Genomic DNA, 25484 nt, shown 5'->3' on the forward strand with positions numbered 1-25484 from the left:
GAGGCGAGGGTGGGGGGGAGGGGAGGCGAGGGTGGGGGGGAGGGGAGGCGAGGGTGGGGGGAGGGGAGGCAAGGGTGGGGGGGGAGGGGAGGCGAGGGTGGGGGGGAGGGGAGGCGAGGGTGGGGGGGGGAGGGGAGGCGAGGGTGGGGGGGGAGGGGAGGCGAGGGTGGGGGGAGGGGAGGCGAGGGTGGGGGGGAGGGGAGGCGAGGGTGGGGGGGAGGGGAGGCGAGGGTGGGGGGGAGGGGAGGCGAGGGTGGGGGGGGAGGGGAGGCGAGGGTGGGGGGGGAGGGGAGGGGAGGAGAGGGTGGGGGGAGGGGAGGAGAGGGTGGGGGGAAGGGGAGGAGTGGGGGGGGGAGGGGAGGGGAGGGGAGGAGAGGGTGGGGGGAGGGGAGGAGAGGGTGGGGGGAAGGGGAGGAGTGGGGGGGAGGGGAGGAGTGGGGGGGGAGGGGAGGAGTGTGGGGGAGGGGAGGAGTGGGGGGGAGGGGAGGAGTGGGGGGGGGAGGGGAGAAGAGGGGGGAGGGGAGAAGAGGAGAGGGGAGAAGAGGAGGGAGGGGGAGGAGGCGAGGGGAGGGGGAGAGGGGAACGGCTAGCTTGGCAAGCGATAGCAGGATTTTTATTTTTACCTCAATGAGGGCTATCTATATTATAATAGCCGTAGATGATTCTGTCTGTCTGTTGGACGTCTGTCCGGGGGTGTGGCTTACTCGGTTTGCAGAGTAGCTCCACCCACTCCTCCTTCTCGAATAGCTTTGAGGCTGTTTAGTTAGGCCCGTGCTGTCTTTCTCTCTCACACAGGTTTATTTCAATTCTAATTCGATATATCATTTCATTTTTCACAGTCGCTAACATAGTTTTAGACTCGGTTGAAAAAAAACGGGAAGAAAATCCGATCCGATCCTTCGGATCTTGAGTCTCTCTCACGCCTTTATCTCCAATCTAACTCACCATCTGATTTCATTTGTATTGATGCTTTTAGACTCGGTGTCAGCAACGCGGGAAAACGCAGAGATATATTTTTAAAAATACACCATATCACCGCCCAACACCGCCAACAAGTATCATACACCGCCCAACATGACACAGACGGCAACATGTCGACATTATCGCTTTTTCTTTAAACCGAGTGAACCGAGCCGAACCGAATAAACCGAGTGAATTCACCGAGCGAATTTCATCCAATTCCACCGAGTTTCATGAAATTACCGAGAGATATTTCTTCGTTTTTATTTTATTAGTTACCAGCAGAAGTACCCAGCGTTGCCGGGCGGGGGAGGGGGGAAGGGCACGTACACTTTAAACATGTATATACATGTGGGATGTGGGATATATACATGTGGGACATGTGTACGTGTGTGTGTGTGTGCACGTGCATATATGTGTGTGTGTGTGTGTGTGTGTGTGTGTGTGTGTGTGTGTGTGTGTGTGCGTGCGTGCATATATATATGTGTGTGTATGTGTATGTAGGCTAACCCCCGCTCTAGCAGGGAAAATGGCCTTAAAATGCATGTTGTTGTTGTATGTGTATGTGTATATAAATGTCTGTGTGTATGTGTAAATATATGTGTGTGTGTGTGTATATGTGTCTGTACGTGTGTGTGTGTGTGTGTGTGTGTGTGTGTGTGTGTGTGTGTGTGTGTGTGTGTGTGTGTGTGTGTGTGTGTGTGTGTGTGTGTGTGTGTGTGGAGATGTATATATGTGTATATTGTGCATATATGTGGATATGTGGATACATATGTGTATATGTGTAAGGTGTATATGTGTCTGTACGTGTGTATGTGTGTGTGTGCATGTGTGTCGATGTACGTGTGTGTGTGTGTGTGTGTGTGTAGTGTATGTGTATGTGTGTGTGTGTGTGTGTGTGTGTGTGTGTGTGTGTGTGTGTGTGTGTGTGTGTGTGTGTGTGTGTGTGTGTGTGTATATGTAAACATGGGCCGGTGTGTGTGTAAAGTGTGAGGAGGTATTGGAGAGGAAAATGCAAAGATATATATTTTAAAATCGCGCCATGATGATAAACGAAAATACACCGCCTAAAATAACAGTCGACATATCTATCTATAATTCCAGTAATCTCTGTCTGTCTGTACGTTTGTTTGTCTGTGACCGCTGTTTCTCGACAACCACGGGTCCGATATACTTTTAACTTGCCAGGTATATTGCTGGGGACCCGAGGATGTGCCTTTTCAAGGTTTCATATTAATCGGACAATTACTTACCGAGCTATGTCCAAAAAACGATTCAACCAATCAGAGAGCAGCGAACGATCGCGTGTGCCGAACGTGGCGGGCACACTCTGCCTCGGATGGCACATTTGAGAGCGTATTCATTCATTTCACGTTTGCAAACTATGTTGGCGTTAAACTATGTTTTACAACTAATAAAAACGAATTTGCGATTCATTCGCTTTCCTGCGCGTTTGTGCACGCGATGGCGATTTCTTTACCAAACTCCGGAAGCCGTTCGCTTTGGACCAAACCATTGCATGTAAATAGAGGGGGGGGATTGTCACCACTCGCAAGCCGTTCGCTTTGGACCAAACCATTTCATGTAAATAGAGGGGGGGGGGATATAATTTTAGATATAGATATAGTACGGGCATGCCCTAGTCTATCTATAATTCCAGTAATCTCTGTACGTTTGTACGTTTGTACGTTTGTCTGTGACCGCTGTTTCTCGACAACCACGGGTCCGATATACTTTTAACTTGCCAGGTATATTGCTGGGGACCCGAGGATGTGCCTTTTCAAGGTTTCATATTAATCGGACAATTACTTACCGAGCTATGTCCAAAAAACGATTCAACCAATCAGAGCAGCGAACTATCGCGTGTGCCGAACGTGGCGGACACACTCTGCCTCGGATGGCACATTTGAGAGCGTATTCATTTATTTCACGTTTGCAAACTATGTTGGCGTTAAACTATGTTTTAAAACTAATAAAAACGAATTTGCGATTCATTCGCTTTCCTGCGCGTTTGTGCACGCGATGGCGATTTCTTTACCAAACTCCGGAAGCCGTTCGCTTTGGACCAAACCATTTCATGTAAATAGAGGGGGGGGATATAATTTTAGATATAGATATAGTACGGGCAATGCCCTAGTATTTAAAATTCGTCACACACATCCATGCCCGTGGGATTCCCACGGGTGACCCCGCTAGTATAATTATATTATCCGTGCTTGGAGCCTTCAAGTTCAACATAAAGTTTTTTAAATGAAAAATAATGCAGATGTATAACAATCCACCAATGCAAGTTCAGAAATGAATGCAGATCCTTTACTTTGCGATACAAACGCAATTCCCGCCATTTACACTCACGATCAAGGCCTCCAGAGTGATCGCGCCTCTTCTTCCTCCTTCAACTTCGTCTCACTTCTTTCACTCAAAATGCACGAAATTCTGCCGCATGAAATTATGTAGAGGCCTCGTCGGGGGGATATAAGGTAGATAAGGAAGGCGTTGTAACAGAAAAATCAAAATAAACGTAGAAGCACAAAAGGAAATTGGAGCTATTCTGGACCCACAGCCAAACCCGACAAACCATTGCAATACACCCCGAACGTCTAGCGCCGCCACAAACTACACCATGGAATTGCAGCTGGCGCGGTTTTTTTAAACCATTGATATTAAAATAAAACGTAGCCTAAAACCACCGGGATTTTATGCTGATTCCGAATCTGTGTCTAAAACTTTTCTCCGATGTGTAGTTCTTGAGTTTTAAGCGGACATCCAGACAGACACACATATATACACACACACACACACACACACACACACACACACACACACACACACACACACACACACACACACACACACTCCTTTATATATAGAGATATATTACAGCAATTCACCAAATGTCCGTGCGTCTGTTCGAAGGTACCACAAAAACGGCTCAACCAATCGCAACGATATTTTGGGTGGGTATTCCTGGTATCCCCTGAGAGTAAAATAGGCTATATTGTTTTTCCAATTTTTCTCCAACTTTCCAGTCTTTCCAAACACGATGGAATAATATTTATCGATATGAACAGTGATGTGGCTTTTGTTGAAAGTCTACAAATACTGTTTATTCTACGTACCAGGAGAGAGTAGATCGACTCCTGACGAACTCTTCCTATATAAACGTGCGGCTCCGAAGTAACACGGCAGCGTGTGCAAAGCGACTGAGAAACAGGTGCAGCGGCGGCTTCCGTGTTACAGATTCAGCGCGCACTCTTCACACATAAACGTGCGACTGACAAAGACGTGCAGCGGCCGCTTCCGTTTTGCAGAATTCAATCTTTTTTCAAAATGGGCGCCATGTACTGTTTAGATTTTGATGATTTGCGTGTGATATGATTCAACAGATGTTTATATGAATCGTTTAAAATTAAAAAGCCTTCAATTTCTGATATTTTGCCTTTTCATTTGGGTCTCCCAATTGAAGACCCGCCCATAGGGCGGGTACCATTGCTAGTATATCTATCTATAATTCCAGTAATCTCTGTCTGTACGTTTGTACGTTTGTACGTTTGTCTGTGACCGCTGTTTCTCGACAACCACGGGTCCGATATACTTTTAACTTGCCAGGTATATTGCTGGGGACCCGAGGATGTGCCTTTTCAAGGTTTCATATTAATCGGACAATTACTTACCCGAGCTATGTCCAAAAAACGATTCAACCAATCAGAGAGCAGCGAACGATCGCGTGTGCCGAACGTGGCGGGCACACTCTGCCTCGGATGGCACATTTGAGAGCGTATTCATTTATTTCACGTTTGCAAACTATGTTGGCGTTAAACTATGTTTTACAACTAATAAAAACGAATTTGCGATTCATTCGCTTTCCTGCGCGTTTGTGCACGCGATGGCGATTTCTTTACCAAACTCCGGAAGCCGTTCGCTTTGGACCAAACCATTGCATGTAAATAGAGGGGGGGGATTGTCACCGTACTCGCAAGCCGTTCGCTTTGGACCAAACCATTTCATGTAAATAGAGGGGGGGGGGATATAATTTTAGATATATATATAGTACGGGCAATGCCCTAGTATAACCAAAAAACACAGTCTGTGAAGCAGTGTAATTATACGTATATTTATTACGTACTGTTTGAATGCCGGTTGCATCTTGTCTATTACTTAGGTACGTCGATTAATTATGTATTGTTGGAGTATATATTTCGACCCTGGAGACTGCCGAGATCCCTTGGACCTTCGAAGACCCTTTAAGTCCCCCAGACCCTTAAGACCACCGAGACCGAGACCCATGAAGAACCATAAAGACTCAAAAGACCAAGAGGACCCAAAATAACCCGAAGACCAAAAATAACCCGAAGACCTTTAAAGCCCCAAAATACCCAAAACATCCTGAAGGCTCCAAAGACCTAAAATACCCAAAATACCCCAAAGACCCTGAAGAGTCAAAATACTCCAAAGATCCTGAAGTCAAAATACCCCAAAGACCCAAAACACCATAAAGACCCGAAAAGACCACGAAGGCCCAAAATACACCAAAGACCCTTAATATCCCCAAAGGCCCAAAATATCCAAAATATCCTCAAAACCCAAAATAGGCTGAAGACTCTTAAAGACCCTTTAGACCCCAAGATCCTGCAGACCCCAAAGACCCTTAAGACCACTTTTACCTTCAAGACCTTTCAATACTTTAGACACCTATAGATCCCTTCACCCTTCCAACCTTTTATACCCTTTAAACCTTTATGTCATGAAATTCTGTCGCACGTCTGAACCCAGGTGTCATGCATCTTTTGCCCGCGACACGGCTGTTATAAGAACTCAGTCATTCAGCGCTATGATCATACCTGAGACATTAACCGTATGCTATTCTGGTGCATAACTAGATGGTACGCTACGCCACTTGTTACAGGCTTGCTTGTTTGTGCTCATCTGTAAACTCATTACTAGTTCAGATGTATGCTGATTAATTGATACTAGCCAAAACCCGTGGAACATCCATGGAAGGGAGGATGTGGTGTATGGATAGAGTGTATCATTATGGATGGCATAGGGGATTTGCTTGTCCGAGTAAGAGTTAGGAAGAAAGATGAGAATGAAGAGTGCGTATATGAACAACGATCGCCGACACCGGCACAAATGCATGCTCTGGATAGTCCACTTTGTGGACGGCTTGCTTTCGCCTTCGCCTGTCCAATCAGCGGACGGCTTGCTTTGCCTTCACCCAGCAGACACCAATACGATGGCGTCGTATCGGCAGTTAATTGAATGCTTTTGGGCCCCAACGTCGGCTAATTCAGATTTTTCGAGTATGGCTGTACGTGATAAACAAAGAGTGCGGTTCGTAGATCGTAAATCCATTAGTGCCGTGGGCATCGGGTCACTGGATGCGGTGTAAAAGGGATAACAAAGTCGAGTCCTTACGCTATTATTATATAAACGAGCCGAAACCCGTGGAACATCCACGGAAGGGAGGATGTGGTGTATGGATAGAGTGTACCATTATGGATGGCATAGGGGATTTGCTTGTCCGAGTAAGAGTTAGGAAGAAAGATGAGAATGAAGAGTGCGTATATGAACAACGATCGCCGACACCGGCACAAATGCATGCTCTGGATTGTCCACTCAGTGGACGTCTTGCTTTCGCCTGTCCAATCAGCGGCGTAAAAGGGATAACAAAGTCGAGTCCTTAACGCTATTATTATATAGATGATGTTCGTTGGTTTTCTTTACAGGTATTGTTAGGGATCGAATGATATTAAACTCATGATCTGAGCCAATGTTGTAACTCTGATTCTTACAACAATTAATATCATTCCTCTCTCGTCTTGATCGACAACGATGACTCATAAGCTTATCCTTGTTCCGATCTTCGGAGCGGATCCACAAACCCCGGACTCGGCTGCCCAGCTGCAACACTGGCTTTGACTGTTGACAAGTTACCTGGGAGCCCAAGCTGATCTCACGGATGAGACAAAGCTCGCTGTGCTTAATTCTCGCGTCTCACATTCTGTTTATCAGTACATTTCTCAGTGCGTCACGTACGCGATTGCCGAAGCGGACCTTGCCGAATCTACATCAAGACTCGAAGCGCGGTCTACACCCGGTATCTGCTCTCCTCACGATGGCAGGACCCTTCGGAATCCATCGATCACTTTGTTCAGGATCTTCGTCGTTTAGCGAAGGACTGTACAGGTGAACCTAGATCCCACGAACAGGTCTGTGATGATTTAATGAGACGCATTTGTTTCCGGTGTATACTCACCGATGATACGTCAAAGATTGCTAGAGACGGCCGATTTAACTCTTGAGACTGCTCATAAGAATGCGCTCATTTATGACGAGGCGAGGAGACAATCTGAGGCATACGACCGTCACGATCATCCGTACGTCACTGCGGGGCTAACCGGTGAGCGACCGGAGAGGGCTGCCGCTGCGGAGGGAGCGGATGCTGAACCTCCGCTGGAATCGGGGACAACGGGCATTCTCGAGGCTTCAGGCCCCAGCGTGACCGCCGCTGCTGCTATGACCCCATCTGCAGGGGGTACCGCAAAGTGCTATTTTTGTGGGAATCAAAATCATTTGAGGATAGTTTGCTCCGCGCGCGAGGCGACGTGTCATTCGTACTCACGAAAAGGTCCTTTCTCAAAGGTATACCGATCGACACGGGGCCAGCGAACGTGCCAGCGAACTCGCCCGGCATTGTCCGTGCTTTTCACGTGGTCCAGGGCACAATCGGCATCTCGCGTGACCTTGACTGGGATCCACTTGCAGCCTGCGAGGTGCCGTCGCACGCCCTTGACTGTGATCTCCTCGCACGGGCCTCGCGTGGCACGCACGTCCTTGACAGGAAGCCTTTCATTGCCCGCGGCGATTTCACGCTTGACACTAGCTGGCATTGGACCAGCACGCGTGGCTCGATCACCACCTCTGGATGTTTCGCAAATTACGCCACGCTCGACACTAGCTGGCGTCGGACCTGCTCGCATGGCTCGATTGCCACCTCTGGATGTTTCAACAACTACAGGTCCACCCGGGTTAACCAACGCTGTTATTCCAGTCATGGTTGAGGGGCAGATGGTCAACGCCGTGATTTACACGGGCTCTACTGACAGCTACGTTGACTTGCCGCTCGTCCAGAAGCATGGATGGCCGATTCTCGGGACAACACGCAGGATTTTCATGGCTTCCCAAGCTCTTTGGCTGCGTACCAAAGGCGAATGCCAGCTGAAGCTAGTGATCAATGGCCCAATGTTTCCGGATGTGCATTTAATGGTTTTACCAACGTTATGTGCAGAAGTGCTACTCGGTCACGATTTTCTCCGTCGACATGGACACTTGGAAATGGAATTTGGAGGTGACAACACTCTCTCTGGTTGTGCTCTGGCCAGGATGGAAATTGAACACCTGACGCAGTTTCCAAATTTGACTCCAGACTGCACCCCGGTTGCCGTTAAATCACGATGATACTCGCGGGCTGACACGCAATTTATAGCAGAGGAAACTAGCCGACTTCTGGAGGAGGGTATAATCTAACCTCGTCAATCGCCTTGGAGGGCTCAGTAGTCCAGACAGAAAATCATTCCAAACGCATGGTAATCGACTACTCGCAGACGATTAATAGGTTTACGCAACTGGACGCCTACCCACTCCCGGGATTGGATTCCCTGGTTCGACAGGTGGCCCAGTACTCGATCTACAGCACATTAGATCTCCGCAGCACGTATCATCAGATCCATATCGCGGAGGCCGATCGCATCTACACCGGGTTTGAATCCGGACACAGGTTGTACCAGTTCACTCGATTACCTTTTGGGGTCACAAACGAGGTGACATGCTTTCAAAGGGCCATAGATGACATAATCGCTAAGGAACACTTAACCGATGTCTTTGTTTACCTGGACAATCTAACAGTTTGTGGGTACGATCAGGCCCACCATGATGCTAATTTGCAGCGTTTCAATATCACAATTCCACCCGCACGATAGATCTCCTGGTGTACACCGTGACCCAGGGCTCTATCACTCCAGACAAGGAGCGGCTGCGACCTTTGCTCGATATGGCCCCACCGCATGATCGCGCTTCGTTGAAGCATGCTCTCGGACTATTTGCACACTACTCAAAGTGGGTTCAAATTTTTTTTGAAAAGCTCCACCCACTTGTAGATTGCAAAGTGTTCCCTATGGGTCATGCCGCATAGCTGGCGCCGCTGTGTCGTCTATCGATGACAGTCTACCCTTTGTTTTGGAAAGCGATGCGTCCGACCACTTGATAGCTGCCACGCTCTCTCAGGGGGTGGGGGGGCGACCTGTAGCCTTCTTTTCAAGGACTTTCCACCACGGAGAAACGTCATTCGTCTGTCGAGAAGGAAGTGTATGCCATCGTTGAGTCTATTAGGCGTTTGAGACCCTATCTGCTTGGCAAATCTTTTGAGGTCATTACTGATCAGCAAAGCGTCGCTTTCATGTACGATACGCGCCATGCCCAACGCATTAAGAATGAAAAGATCACTCGCTGGCGGATAGAGCTAGCGGATTTTTGCTTCACTATTAAGTATCACCCAGGGCGGGATAATCTCGCCGCCGACGCATTATCACGCCCTTCGGTGTGTGCGAGTCTCACCTCCTTTGAGGATCTGCGTGTTCTTCATGAAACATTGTGCCATCCTGGAGTGACACGTTTCGCTCATTATGTGCAAAGTCGCAATTTGCCTTACTCTGTTGAGGACATTCGGCAGCTGTGTCGCACTTGTTCCGTTTGTGCTGAACTCAAACCTCGTTTTTTTTTGGGTTTTTTTGTATACTGAATCGAGCCTCGTGAAAGAGCTGACATTTGCTTCACAATCAAATCAACCAGACAAACAAAATATATAAAAAGAGGGAGCGGAAGACAAGATGGGGAGAGAAGGGGAAGCACAAAAACACTTGAGAGCACACAACATTTGAGAGCAGGGAGATGTGTGGGAGGGAGAGGGCTTGGGGGGAGGAGGCGTGGGAAGGGGGGGGGGTGGGAGAAGTATAAAACACAAGGACACCAAAGACTTCCAGGACAGAAGTTGGTATTTCAAAAAAGTGGCATTGGGGTGAAATTAGCAGGGGTAGAAAAGATCAAGGTTTTGGATGGGGGAAGATAAGAGATGGTGGTGAACAGCTGTTTTAAAGACCTGGAGGGTGGAGTGGGATTGAAGAGAGTGAGGGAGTTTGTTCCAGAGGCGGGAGAAAAGAGGAATGAAGGAGTGAAGGTGAGCAGAGAGTCTTGATTTTGGCAGTTTAACCATAAGAGGGTTGCAGGCAGATCTTGTGCGACCTGTAGGAATATTTGCGGGACAGAGCCCAGAGAGAGCTGGGGGGGGGGGGGGGGCAAGGCCAGAGAGGAGTCGGTAGAAGACGGAAAGACCATCAAAGAAAGACCACCGTTTCCACAAACCGCCAATGACCCCGGACCGCCAATGACTCCAGACCCCGTCTCCATCTTGATTGCACTGATTCAGGCTACTCGGCCTTGGGAGAGATTGGCAATGGATTTTAAAGGGCCTCTACCGGCTTTGTGTCTCCCTGCTAGTCCTAGCCTACCGGCCTCGGATAGCTCTCGCTATCTCCTCACCATAGTTGATGAGTTCTCCAGATTCCCTTTTGCTTTTCCTTGCAATGATATGTCCACTGCGACAGTTATCCGGTGTCTGCAGATTTTGTTCACCATGTTCGGAAATCCGGCTTACGTACACACCGATCGAGGTGCTGTGTTTCTGTCCCAGGATGTGAGGACCTTTTTGCTCCAGCGCAATATAGCTTCAAGCTATACTACCCCGAACAGGCTACAGGCGAACGGTCAGGTGGAAAGATTTAATGGCATTATATGGAAGGCCATTACTCTGGGCCTTAAGTCTTGTGGACTAGGACTGGACCTGGATGGTGCACGGGGTGTTAAACTCGATCAGGACTTTATTATTCACAGCTACTAATCAAACTCCTCACAACCCTCTGTTTCGTTACTCGTGCCGTTCTGGGGCTGTTCGACCTTTGCCGGGCTGGCCAGCTGAGCCCGGACTGGCTTTCCTCAAACGTGCTGTTCGTCAAAGTAAATATGACCCGCTTGTCGACAAGGTTCACATTCTCCAAGCCATTCCCGAGCACGCTCGAATGCTGCTGCCAAGTGGATGCGAATCTATGGTCTCGGTGCGTCATCTTGCTCCGTGCGGGGATCCCGTTCAGCCGGAGTTTAGCCAGGGGGACCCATTGATGGGGAATTCACCGTCGGCTCCGCTCCCACCCGATCCGGTCGGCCCTGAGCCGCCACTGCTGTCACCCGAGATAGGCGTTTCTTCCGACGTGGGGGAATTTGGTCTCGCGGTTGACGCTCCCGATGCCTACCGAATACGCGTGGGGGAATTCGGTCTCGCGGTTGACGCTCCCGACGCTTACCGAACACGCGTCGGAAGAGAAACTCGATGCCCCGATCACTACGGCTGGGACTGACATGACTTGCTGCTTTATGTACTCTTTTGCTACCTGAGTTTCTATGCTGCTATGCCGCTTTCTTTCGCCCCTAGGGGTAGTGTAGATTTAACGCCGGGGAGAATGTCATGAAATTCTGTCGCACGTCTGAACCCAGGTGTCATGCATCTTTTGCCCGCTACGCGGCTGTTATAAGAGCTCAGTCATTCAGCGCTATGATCATACCTGAGACATTAACTGTATGCTATGCTGGTGCATAACTAGATGGCACGTACCGCCACTTGTTACGGCTTGCTTGTTTGTGCTCATCTGTAAACTCATTACTAGTTCAGATGTATGCTGATTATTGATATGATGTTCGTTGGTTCTCTTTACAGGTATTGTTAGGGATCGAATGAGATTAAACTCATGATCTGAGCCAATGTTGTAACCAATGTTGTAACACCCCTAAACTCCCTTTCAACCCCTTGGTTGACCCACCAAGGTTGAATGCTCGCCCGACAACTGACACACGTCATCACCATCCAAATGTCTTAAAATCTGTTTTTTTGCTCTCTGGTTTTTGAAAATGTGAGACTAAGCCAGAGACCACACACTAGGACAGACAATGTGAGAGTGAGGAAGGTGCATACAGCAACATCACGCTGCACCCACAATGCCCTATGCATGACAGACAACTGAGCAACTAATAATGCAGAGGCAAATTGCATAGTAGCAAACTTTTCTCGCAAATACTGAACTTCTAGTAGAAGGCGGTCCTTGCATACTAGCGAATTTTCATATACAGAACTCACATACAGTATATAGAGGACTTACAGAATGATATTTCAAAAAGTTGTGGACTGGTTATCACAAAACTAAGTGGATGAGTTGGTTAGGTGACAAGAACAAACGATTATATTTTGGTTCATGTCCAAATCTGGTCTATCAAGGGGATACAACGCATAAACTGTTCAGCATGGCGGAGGTATGCACTCTACTGAGTGCCATTCCAGTTCATTCTGCATCGTAATTGCACTACTCCAGACCCCGTCTCCATCTCTGCTTCTGTAAAAGAACTCAGTGTACAAAACATTAGGAACACCTGCTCTTTCCATGAAGTAGACTGATCAGGTGAATCCAGGTGAAAGCTATGATCCTATATTGATTGCACCTGTTAAATCCACTTCAATCAGTGTAGATGAAGGGGGAGAAACAGGTTAAAGAGGGATGTTTAAGCCTTGAGACGATTGAAACATTGTCGATTGAAACATCGCCGTGTGTATGTGTGCCATTCAGAGATGAATGGGCAAGATTAAAAAAAAAAGATGTAAGTCCCTTTGAACGGGATATGGTAGGTGCCAGGCACACTGGTTTGAGTGTGTCAAGAACTGCAACGCTGCTGGGTTTTTCACGCTCAACAGTGTCAAGTCCAGTCCAGTCATGCATCCCTATTTTTGGGGGAATTAAAAGTACTTTCGTTATATGCATCGGGAACCGTGTGTATCAAGAATGGTCCACCACTCAAAGGGCATCCAGCCAATGGCAGGCCAGCGGTCAAAAACGGCTAATTGATGAAAAAGGCCGAAGGAGGCAGTCACAAATTGTGCAGAGCAACAGACGGGCTACAGTTGGTCAACTGATAGTCCAGTACAACATTGGTGCTCAAAGACCCATAAAATAATGCACAACTTGTCGTACCTTGACACGAATGGGGTATGGCAGCCGACAACCGTACAGAGAGAGTTCCACTTCTTTCAGCAAAAAACAAGAACCTGCGGTTGCAGTGGGCTAAGGAACGAAAACACTGGAGAATTGAAAAAGCATTGCCTGGTCTGATGAATCCCTGTTCCACCGTGTTCCTGCTGTGTCACACTGATGGGAGGACTAGGTTATGGAGAAAACCACATGAGAACATGCATCCATCATGCCGTGTGTTAACATTGCAGACTGATGGTGTGGGGTGTGTTTTCATGGCACACATTGGGCCCCTTGGTAAAAGTGGAGCAACGTTTGAATGCCACAGGATATCTGAACATCACTGCAAATCAGGTGCATCCCTTCATGGCAGCAGTGTATCCATCTGAAAATGGATTTCTTCAGCAGGACAATGCCCCATGGCACAAGGCTAGGATTGTCCAGGAATGGTTCCACGAACATGACAGTTAATTCAGCTTATTTTTTTAGCCGCGTCGCAGACGCTGGTCATAGAGTGCCCTCTGCTGTTGTTGTTTGTCTTCTTGTTCTTCTTCTTCTTGTTCTTGCAGAGAAGACAAAACCTCAAAGCTCCACCCATTCTGGGAACCATAGCTCCACCCATTCTGGGAGAGCCTTCATATAAACAAATATCCACCATTTTATTAACTCGCATAGCTTTGAGGCCTGTTTTGTAGGCCCGTGGTGTCTTCCTCTCTCACACAGTTTTATTTCAAATCAAATTCGATATATCATTTCATTTTTCACAGTCGCTAACATAGTTTTAGACTCGGTTGAAAAAAAACGGGAAGAAAATCCGATGAAAGTTGCCCTTTATAGAACGAAATGAATTCTCAAAGGCTTGTAACTTCAAGTCCATTGAGATATATATTTTTTAAATCGCGGCATGGTCAGTCATACACCGCCCGAAATAAGAGACAGGAAAATGCCGAGATATATATATATTTTGTTTAAATCGCGGACATGGTCAGTCATACACCGCCCGAAATAACAGACGGGAAAATGCCGAGATATATTAAAAATTCGTCCATTTGATGACAATCGTCACGATGAAATATTTAATTTATACGTCGTCACAATAATGTGGTGAGAGGAACATAGCTTCGTTCACGTGTCGCCACACACGGGAAATACCGCCTGAAATAACAGACGGGAAAATGCCGAGATATATTAAAAATTCGTCGCCACACACGGGAAATTGCCGAGATATATTTTCACTTTGCACAAAAATAACATCAAGTAATCGAATCAATAGAAATGTCCTGTGCTTATAACATCGACGTTATAGGCACAGCTGCATCTAGCATTGTGTAACATCGACGCGGCTTTTGTTTTAATTAAAACTTTTTGTACTTGTTTTTGTATACAGAGTCAAGGCTCATGTAAGAGCTAATGCATTACACACGAAAACATGCATGGACCCATAAAACATGCAATAAATAAAGGGAGGGGGAGAGAGAGGAAAGCATACAAGCACACCAATAGTTGACAACAACACAACAGGGACTTCCGTAGATCTGTGGAAGGGAGAGGGCCGGTGGGGAGGAGGGGGGAGGGAAGGGATGCATGGTATAAAGCAAATGAACACTACTAGGAATTTCGGGAAAGAGGTTGGAGATTGAAAGAGATGGATTTGGAGTGTTTTAACAGGGGTAGAAAAGATCCAGGTTTTGGGTGGGTGAAGATAAGAGATGGTGCTGAACAGCTGTTTTAAAGACCTGGAGGGAGGAGTGGGGTTGAAGAGAGTGTGGGAGATTGTTCCAGAGGTGGGAGAAAAGAGGAATGAAAGAGTGAAGGTGAGCAGACAATCTTGATTTTGGGAGTTTCACCAGAAGAGGGTTGCTGTCAGATTTTGTGTGTCCTGCAGGAATATTTGGGAGACAGCACAGACAGAGCAGGAGGAGCTAGGCTGGAGACAGTCAGTAGAAGTTAGAAAGACCACCAACCTGCCTGCAGAGAGAGTGTGAAAGGCCCTCAGAATCAGCTGCATCGCAGGAGATAGCAATGATTCTGAAACCTTTGGTTTCAACAGCGTGAAGCCGAGATAGGTGTGGGCAGGAGCGCCAGCCCAGAAGGGAGAGCAACATTCCATTGAGCTGCGGATGAAAACTTTGTATGTGGTGAGAAGCTCAGAAGTCCCAGAAAGGACTTCGCATGACGGAGGATGCCCAGACGGTGACTCGCTTTGGAGGCCAGATTGGAAATGTGGTTTTCCCAGGAAAGATCATGGCAGATAGTGAGACCCAAAAGCTTGAGTGACAGAACTTCATCGAGAGGATTGTTGAGAAAGTAGATGGGAGGGTTTTTCAGATGATCTTTTCAGAGACAAAGTGAGAGTGTGAGATTTGTCAGGATTGAAAGGCATGTTCCATTTGTTTGACCAGTTTGTGATATTGTCCAGGTCTGCAGAGAGTGAAGAGGCTGCTGCCTGCCGATCTGAGGGTTGAGATATGGAGCGGCAGAGAGTGGAGTCATCAGCAAAGAGATAGAAAGGATTTTCCAGAGATCGGAGAGATCATTAATGAAGACCAGAAAAAGCACAGGGCCCAGAACACTGCCTTGGGGAACTCCAGCTTGCTGCAGTGGCCTGTCCAGTCACCAGATCTCAATGCAATTGAGCATCTGTGGGATGAGATGGAATGAGCTATTTGGAGTAGAGATCTACTACCAGCCAACTTGACACAACTGTGGGAAGCATTGGAATCAACATGGGCCAACATCCCTGTGGAATGCTTTTGACACCTTGTAGAGTCCATGCCCTGACGAATTGAGGCCATTCAGAGGGCAAAAGGGGGTGCAACTCAATATTAGGACGGTGTTCCTAATGTTTTGTACACAATGTCCCCTTGCATTTTGATTGTCTCTATTTCTTGACTGGGAACAAAGCCAGTTATCCCATCTGTATTTAGGTTGTAGATTTTAAAGATTCCAGGAATCTTATTTTGAAAGACAATGCAGGTTATTGTGTAACATTTGCCTGGACAAATTCCCTTTCTGTAGTAAGCGAGCTTCCCTTTTTCTTGTTTGCCATTACGAGTTCCGGTATGTGTGAGTGGTGCGATGTGTATATGGCACTGGCATGATAGCTGAAAGGGCCTTTACATTGCATTAATTATTAATTGGTAAACAGAGGCTCATGTAGTCGTGGAAACACATTAATTGGTTGGAGTGAGTTCGCAAGCTTAACAAGGGAAATAAAAGACCCCTTTGCATTTTAGCCAGCTTTAATAATCCCCCTTTCCATTTTCTTCCCTTCCATTCTGCTCCAGATCTTCCATGAGCCTCAATCATGTGTACAAAAAATAGACATGCAGCAACATCATGTGGTTAGCCAGACGGTAAGGGAAACAGAAGAGGTCATGGGTCAGCAAAGTTATAAGTGGCCACTGGACAAACGAGCAGGACAGCAGAGAGTGGGAGAGAAATAAAGAAAGAAAAAGTGTCACACTTGGAAGAAAAGTGGGGAAAATGTATTTCTCTTTTCCAATTTTCCAAATGTATTTCTCTTTTCCAAATGTGTTTCTTTTCCAAACGTATTTCTCTTTTCCAATTTTCCAAATGTATTTCTCTTTTCCAAACGCATTTCTCTTTTCCAAATGTATTTCTCTTTTCCAAACGTATTTCTCTTTTCCAAATGTATTTCTCTTTTCCAAACGTATTTCTCTTTTCCAAATGTGTTTCTTTTCCAAACGTATTTCTCTTTTCCAAATGTATTTCTTTTCAAAACATATTTCTCTTTTCCAATTTTCCAAATGTATTTCTCTTTTCGAAACGTATTTCTCTTTTCCAATTTTCCAAATGTATTTCTCTTTTCCAAACGTATTTCTCTTTTCCAAATGTGTTTCTTTTCCAAATGTATTTCTCTTTTCCAAACGTATTTCTCTTTTCCAATTTTCCAAATGTATTTCTCTTTTGCAATTTTCCAAATGTTTTTCTCTTTTCCAAATGTGTTCCTTTTCCAAATGTATTTCTCTTTTCCAAATGTGTTTCTTTTCCAAACGTATTTCTCTTTTCCAATTTTCCAAATGTATTTCTCTTTTCCAAACGTATTTCTCTTTTGCAATTTTCCAAATGTATTTCTCTTTTCCAAATGTGTTTCTTTTCCAAACGTATTTCTCTTTTGCAATTTTCCAAATGTATTTCTCTTTTCCAAATGTGTTTCTTTTCCAAACGTATTTCTCTTTTGCAATTTTCCAAATGTATTTCTCTTTTCCAAATGTGTTTCTTTTCCAAACGTGTTTCTCTTTTCCAATTTTCCAAATGTATTTCTCTTTTCCAAACGTGTTTCTCTTTTCCAATTTTCCAAATGTATTTCTCTTTTCCAAAGTCCCTGGTGTTGGGCTAGCGGCTAGGGTGCCAGCTTAGGATCCAAGGATCCTGGGTTCTAAATCCCGGTCGATCGCTGAATTAATGCCAGGGGGGTTGATTCAGCCTGTCATCCTTCCGAGGTCGGCAAATTGAGTTCCAGTACACTAGTAATTCCCTGTTTATCGTAAAAAGGCGACAAACAGGGTTGGCGGCAGGAAGGGCATCCGGCCGTAAAACATTGCTTCAAAAAGGGGACCAAAAAACAACAACAACCACGGTCCCTGAAAAGGCCAACCCCCGCCTTGCGGGGAAAAATGGCCCCTAAACGGTGGTTTTTTAATTTTATTTCTCTTTTCCAAACGTGTTTCTCTTTTCCAATTTTCCAAATGTATTTCTCTTTTCCAAATATGTTTCTTTTCCAAACATATTTCTCTTTTCCAAATGTGTTTCTCTTTTCCAATTTTCCAAATGTATTTCTCTTTTCCAAATGTGTTTATTTTCCAAACATATTTCTCTTTTGCAATTTTCCAAATGTATTTCTCTTTTCCAAATGTATTTCTCTTTTCCAAACGTATTTCTCTTTTGCAATTTTCCAAATGTATTTCTCTTTTCCAAACGTATTTCTCTTTTCCAAATGTATTTCTCTTTTCCAAATGTGTTTCTTTTCCAAACATATTTCTCTTTTGCAATTTTCCAAATGTATTTCTCTTTTCCAAATGTATTTCTCTTTTCCAAACGTATTTCTCTTTTCCAAACGTATTTCTCTTTTCCAAATGTGTTTCTTTTCCAAACATATTTCTCTTTTGCAATTTTCCAAATGTATTTCTCTTTTCCAAACGTATTTCTCTTTTCCAAACGTATTTCTCTTTTCCAAATGTATTTCTCTTTTCCAAATGTGTTTCTCTTTTCCAAATGTATTTCTCTTTTCCAAATGTATTTCTCTTTTCCAAACGTATTTCTCTTTTCCAAATGTGTTTCTCTTTTCCAAATGTGTTTCTTTTCCAAACGTGTTTCTCTTTTCCAATTTTATTTCTCTTTTCCAATTTTCAAAATGTATTTCTCTTTTCCAATTTTCCAAGTGTATTTTGCTTTTTCCAAACATATTTCTCTTTTCTTCCAAACGTATTTATCTTTTCCAAATGTATTTCTCTTTGACAAACGTATTTTTCTGTGGCTCTTTTCAAACATATGGATCTTATGAATTCTTCTCTGATCATCTGTAAGATTCGAATTCCAAAGCAAGTACATCAGGTTATTATTACGATATGTTGCGTACTTTCAGTGATGGATTGTAGAATTCACGTACACAGCACTGTAGAAATAATTAATCTTTAATTGGACCACCCGACTATACAAGGCACATATACAATAGGGTAAAACAAACTTTTAAATGTGCAATTATATAGACTTTTTTTTATAGATAGCAAGAGTTAAAACATGAAGTGAAAAACTTTATACAAGCAGAGTGTAAACTTTTTTCTTTTTGTTTGTTTTTGCAGTTAGGACATTTATAAAATTCACAACTTGTAAATCCATAGAACCTGCCAGCAAAAGGTGCTGAGAAACCCACGTTGTGGTGCCACATGGCAATCCAGATGCAGATGTACAGTATAGATGGATAAATGTCTTTAGCGACATGTTTACAAGAGCATTTCTAATTGTGATCATAAATGACAGAGGGCAACTTTTACATGGGCTGTTCAAAAAGGTCTTAAAACTAGATGAAATACCCCAAGAAATGCCAACAGTTTATTTTTCAATATATAATCAGTAATCAAATTTTCCCTTACCGATTAAATATACTTGGACATCAAATGACAGCTGGTTAAATACTCGTTCATTCTCCACTTGCTCGTGTGGGTTTCATTCCCTTGGCTGCTCACTCTCACCGACCCAAACTTAACAAACGTGCTTGGTACCAAGAACACCCAGATCATGAGCAATCTAGGGAGGCAGTCGTCCTATAGTGGATTGAATTAGGCTGGTTTTATACTTTTATATATTGAGAAATAAAAAAAACTGTCGACCTCTCTTGGACCACTGTATCTGAGAACCTTTTGAATACCCCTCATACCTTTACAATTAAAGTTAGATGTTTGAACTCTTCTGAAGATGGGGGCATTGTTGACCAAGAAACAAACAAAACAGGAAATATTCTGTGGATTGAAAATGCTCGATTTTTACAAAAATAAAATGAGTCAAATCTCAACTGGCAAGGCTTACTGTATGCAGTGATCTATCAAGGGCAGGTTGCTTCTTAAAACTCAGCTCCGTAAATCATCCTGTCACTGCCACCCACGAAGAGGCCGAAGATTTGTTATCCCACGGATGTATTTCAGCTTTACAATGGCTGTTTAAGAAGTTATCTCAGTGTGGGTAATCTGCTGAATGAAGACCAGGTGGAGTTCGCGTTTGGAGATTGGCCAGGATATCTTCCATTTGCAACTGATGCATCATGCTTACGTTTTTAGAGAGTTTCTTTGACTCAACAACCAACACAAATCCAAGAAAATGTGTGAGGCAAGCACCAAATTATTTTTAGTCCATAGGGCTTTAACCCTATTATTTATCATCTGGGTGGCCTGCAGCAGCATTTTAAAATTATTTATTAACAGCCAACTACACGTTACGTATCCAGGTGGAGAATGGGGCAGGAGCAATGATAAAAAAAGTACAGGAGTGGGGTTGAAAACTGACAGAGGGTAAGTAAGTTGGGAAAGTTAGAAAACCAAAAGGAGGATTAGAAGACAGGGTGAAGGGATTGAAGGTGTGCATGGAGTAGTTATGTGGGTGGAAGGAATTATGGAGTGGGGGGGGACATGTCATTTTTGCATATGTAATATGTAGATGGCCCCTTGTTAATTTTTACATGTGAATGGTGCAATAGGTTGTTCGGTGCCAAGTATATTGTGTGCAAGAAATCTGATTTTTATGTTCCGATCCAATGGATACCCTTCAAATAATAAAAAAAGAAACCTATCATAATTAAGTAACTGCAGATTGTGAAGACCGCAGATAAGAAAATGCAGAAGCACAAGCAAGTCATTGTTTGTTCCTCCCATTCCCAACCACTAAAAAGGCAAAGGCTCCGAAAGTCTGCATTAGCCACCCTTCAGTGACGACCTATGACCATTTGCACTTGTATATCTCATCATAGGTGATGATGATTGGTTACCTGTATCTCGGGAGTATATTTGAAGCCCGTGTCGCTCTGCCCTTCCAGGAAGGCATTTAAGATTTTAGGATACATAACCTGTGTTAGTCCCTGATGAAAGACACCCTGTGGCTGAAATGTTCTGACTTTCTGAGCTTTTGCCCTTGATGGCAAAAAATAATAATAATGAGCTGGTTGGGCTTTTGCTTTTTCCACTCTGCTGCAACTGCAATTTTAATGATTCATGCATTCCACTTACTACAAACTGTTTTTTGATGGTAAACTAGCTTTTAGAACTTTTCATGAAACGAAATAACAAAATCCATGGTCACACTAATCCGCATTGCATATAAAACAAAGACCTGAAAGACATAATGTATACAATAATCACCTTCAGAAAAGTGCATTGTATATTTTGTTAAACAATATCTGATTGGTTCTCTGCAGTAAATGGAAGTCATATAAGCCAAAAACTTCAGGAATGCATGAAAGATGTAGCAGTAGAAAAAGTGAAGTATAAAATCATAAATCAAATTTTGTAATGAGGTAAGGACAATTCATTCATTGGCTATGACGTAATACTTTGGAAACATTGTGAAAATAAGTTGTCCAAGTTTAACACGCAATTCCACTTAAATGGAAATACATTTTATCCCGCTCCACCTTCCTGTGATTTGAGAGATCTACCTTGCTCTATAAAATACATTTCCCAGCTGTTTGTGACAATATTGAAAAATAACACTGAAAAACAAACCACACAATCGAGTTCCCACACATTGTCCGCGGAACCAGATGGGATTGCATTCTCAAAGGAAATTACACCGATTGGTAAAATCGTCTTTCGCATCGAGTTATCTTAGGATGGGGAAGGAGTGACTTTATTCTGGCATAATTGAATCCAAATGCTCGCAAGTTGTTTTTTTTGTTTTTTTTTAACAAGGTACGTGTGCAGACCACAGTCTATTACATCTTTATGTAGATAGGTTTATATACTGACACTATAAAACCCCTTTACATACAGAACAAGCACACGTAATGACGGCAGTGTGTACAAAATTTACACTCCAGGAAGGTATCGCCTTGTCTTGGGTTTGTACAGTATGTACAGATACATCATGAAACTGATGTATGCATGCCTAAAGCAGACAGTCCATTGGATCTTGGGCTCAGCTCAAGCGGTGCTTTCTTTCTCAGCATCGTCTGTACAATTATCTTTCCCTGCAATGCAAGAGGACAAGGGTGTATTTGAAACAAGCTTATGATCTAACATGATAAACTTGATGAAATAACGAACTACACTAACTAGAAAGTGGATAAAGCAGCTTCAGTTTGAGGAAGCTTACAATTGATTTTGGGACTACTACAAATGTGTAGAAGTCATGGAAGGTGCCAGGATCCAAGTGAAGAGAGAGTGAGCTCACACTAAGGATTTTGAAAATCTGTCTTTAAAACAACTTCAAACAGCGATTTGGGAAATTATAAAATTTTTAATTTAATAGTCTCATTTTCTCAATCATAGGCTGGCAGAATGGCCTAGATGTACACACACTTGCCTCTAAGCTGTCTATCCTGAGTTTGAATCCGACCCAGCTATAAACCGTCAGCTCAGTATTTCACAGGCAGGATTATTCACCAAAGTGTGTGCCGTCCCTTGGCTGGACGTTAAACTGGGAGCATGGGTCTGCCAGCATGGGTTGGTGAACGTTAAAGATCCCATGGTGTCCTTCGCGAAGAGTAGGCGAGTATCGCCAGCACCATGGCCAAATTTCAAATTCCTGCCATAACTAGGCGAATGTCAGACATGGCCAGGCCGGTTCGTGAAAGACTTAGGCCAAGCTTACCCTGGCCATCCCCACAAGGTGGGATAATAGTGACCGTAACACTTCCTTTTGGAAAATTAGCCTTTGGGCAGATCTTGGCCAAAATCTCAAACTCCATGCATATCTATGACTTCCAACAGAGTCGAGTCAGGGATGGGGGAGTATGGAGGCATTAGCAGCTTTGAGAAACCCCAGTAATAATGCAAACTACAAACTAAATATGTGTTCTAATCCCAGACGGATGCATAAGTGCCAAATAAACACCGCAATGTGATGCTTCCCTTCTAAAACGATGCTTACAAGAATCAGTGTGCTATTCAAAATGGCTAAAGAAGGTGAAAGCAAATACCACGACATGGAACAGCTGTATATACAGCAGACACTTTTAGCACTTTGCTGTGAATGGCATGTCCAGAAAGAACAAGTCAATGTGCAGGAATGGTTATTTCAAGTTAAATGTGAAATCATACTTTTAATTGCAAGCTACCACACCCTGCTGGAGTTTATTAACACATCACATGGTTCGACTATCTTTCCCTCCAGTTGTGCAGCAACGTTTGTTAAGACTAAATGTAAACAGATGATTTAATGGTTTGGGATACCTGGTAAAGGGCATGCACCACCATGTCTGACTAAACAAAGAAATTAGTGCAAAAGGAAGAAGAAAAAGATCCCAAAATTACTAAACTAGCATTAAAATACATTCTGTTGAAAACCCAAAGAGCGAATGCAAAGCAGTTGAAAAGTCCTCATTGAAAATAAATGCAAAGCAACCTCATTGGTTGAACAAAGGATGAACGAAGATGTTTCAGGATGACAAAAAAGTGCTTGCCAAACAAAAACAACATGCATTAATTTTAGAAATAGTTGCATGACAAAAGCAAATTCATATGCAATTACAATTTGCAGTACACTTGAATAAGCCTGTCATCCAAAAACAATGAGAGCTTTGCAAAAACAATACGGACATCACAAAATGAATGAAGCAATAGCTGTGAAAGATAGAGACAAAGGAACTAATTGCTGTGTATGTTGTAATCCTGTAAGAAAGAACAACCTGAAATATTGGGGTTAAAGTTCACCTCGGTCCAATTCTACCCCTGGTGTGAGACAAATTGGTGTACCCGCACAGCACAGTGCCAGCTCTCCTTACATAGCTGGAATGTTCTCTTGTATCTGTGATGCTTATACATGCTCGCTATAGCTGCAAATTATATGAGAATTTTTTACTCACTATCTCATCTTGGCTGTGATGAAACAGCTGCTGGAGGTTGAGAAGAAGCCTGGCCAGACATACCTGGGAACAGGAAAGAAAGCTCACAATGAAAATGGTCCTTTTGTGTTACCTATGCCCACTTTTGCTCTATTTACCCTTTGCTCCATGTTCTGGTCTTCTACAACCCTCATTAGATACATATACAGTTATACATACACAATATATACAGTCACGTGAAAAAGTAAGTACACCCCATGTAAAGTTTTGACTTTTTCAACATATTTCAACATACAGCTATTTGATCTTCATTTCAACAATATTGACAGATAAAGGTGATATAATATAACAAATATCATGAAACATTTACATTTTGTAGTCCATTGTATAATTTTAAAAAACATAAATGCAAATTTCGCATGTGGAAAAAGTAATTACACCCTTGGCTCTAATCGGTGGTATTGCCCCCTTTGGCAGAAACAACCTCAAGTAGGCGTTTCTTATAACTGTCTACCAGTCTCTGACATCGACTGGGAGAAATTTTTTCCCACTCCTCCGTGCAGAATTCTTTCAGCTGTGCGATGTTTGAGGGGTTTCTTGCATGCACAGCTCGTTTCAAATCCCCCCACAATGAGATTTAGATCCTGGCTTTGACTTGGCTATTCCAGAACCCTCCATTTCTTTCTTTTCAGCCATTCCTTGGTGGATTTACTGGTATGTTTAGGGTCATTGTCATGTTGCAAGGTCCACCTTCGGTTGAGCTTCAACTTTCCGACAGATGGCCTCACATTATCCTCAAGCACCCTCCGGTACAATGAAGAATTCATAGTGGATTATATGATGGAGAGCTGCCCAGGCCCTGATGCAGCATAGCTGCCCCAAACCATAATATTTCCCCCACCATGCTTTACAGTTGGTATCAGGTTCTTGCGGTCAAATGCTGTCTTTGGTTTTTGCCAAAACATGTCTTCTGGTACTGTGGCCAAATAGCTCTACCTTTGACTCATCTGTCCAGAGCACATTGTTCCAGGAGTGCTGGTCTTTGCCAAGGTGTTCATTGGCAAACTTTAGTCTTGCCCTGATGTTCTTTCTGGACAGCAAAGGTTTCCTCCTGGCACACCTCCCATGTAGATCAAATTTGTGCAGCCTCGTTCTAATGGTAGACTCGTGCACTTTGACATCAATTGTGGCAAGAGCTACCTGTAGGTCCCGTGATGACATTCTGGGGTTCTTAGAGACTTCTTTCAGCATCTTGCGGTCTGCTCTCGGGCTGAACTTGCTGGGGCGGCCTGGCCTGAACAAGTTGGCAGTTGTTTGGAATCTTCTCCACTTGTAGATGATCTTCCGGACAGTCGAATGATTGATTTCAAATTGTTTGGAGATCTTTTTAAATCACTTCCCAGACTGGTAGGCATCTATAACCTTCTTTCTGAATGCATCAGAGAGCTCTTTTGATCTAGGCATGGTGACGCCGCACACTTCAACAACAAAGAGCAAACCAAACTAAATGTCTGAGGTTTAAATAAGACAGGTTCCTCCAAGATCCTCTCTAACGATGTTCTAATCATTTGCACTTGAGCTGGTGCACCTGATTCTAATTTTAGGTATTTGAAGTAGTGATAAATGTAGGGGTGTACTTACTTTTTCCACATGCTAAATTTGCATTTATGTTTATTTAAATTATACAATGGACGACAAAATGTAAATGTTTCATGATATTTGTTATAATATAATCACCTTTATCTATCAATATTGTTGAAATGAAGATCAAATAGCTGTATGTTGAAATATGTTGAAAAAGTCAAAACTTTACATGGGGTGTACTTACTTTTTCACATGACTGTATGTATATATATACAGTATATATATATATATATATATATATA

The 25484-nt window shown here is 43.9% G+C and overlaps 1 long non-coding RNA gene across 1 annotated transcript; it reads right to left on the reverse strand.

The window, feature by feature from the left end:
• Positions 1-18724: 18724 nt before the first annotated feature.
• Positions 18725-23746, reverse strand: LOC144889391 (uncharacterized). Its single transcript, XR_013621722.1, has 2 exons — positions 23620-23746; positions 18725-21783 (listed from the first exon to the last, which is right to left on the reverse strand). It is a non-coding gene; the product is annotated as an uncharacterized LOC144889391 (long non-coding RNA).
• Positions 23747-25484: the final 1738 nt, after the last annotated feature.

Source organism: Myxine glutinosa, unplaced genomic scaffold (assembly GCF_964187855.1).
Source record: "Myxine glutinosa unplaced genomic scaffold, kmMyxGlut1.1 SCAFFOLD_3480, whole genome shotgun sequence".
NCBI classification, from domain to species: Eukaryota; Metazoa; Chordata; class Myxini; order Myxiniformes; family Myxinidae; genus Myxine; species Myxine glutinosa.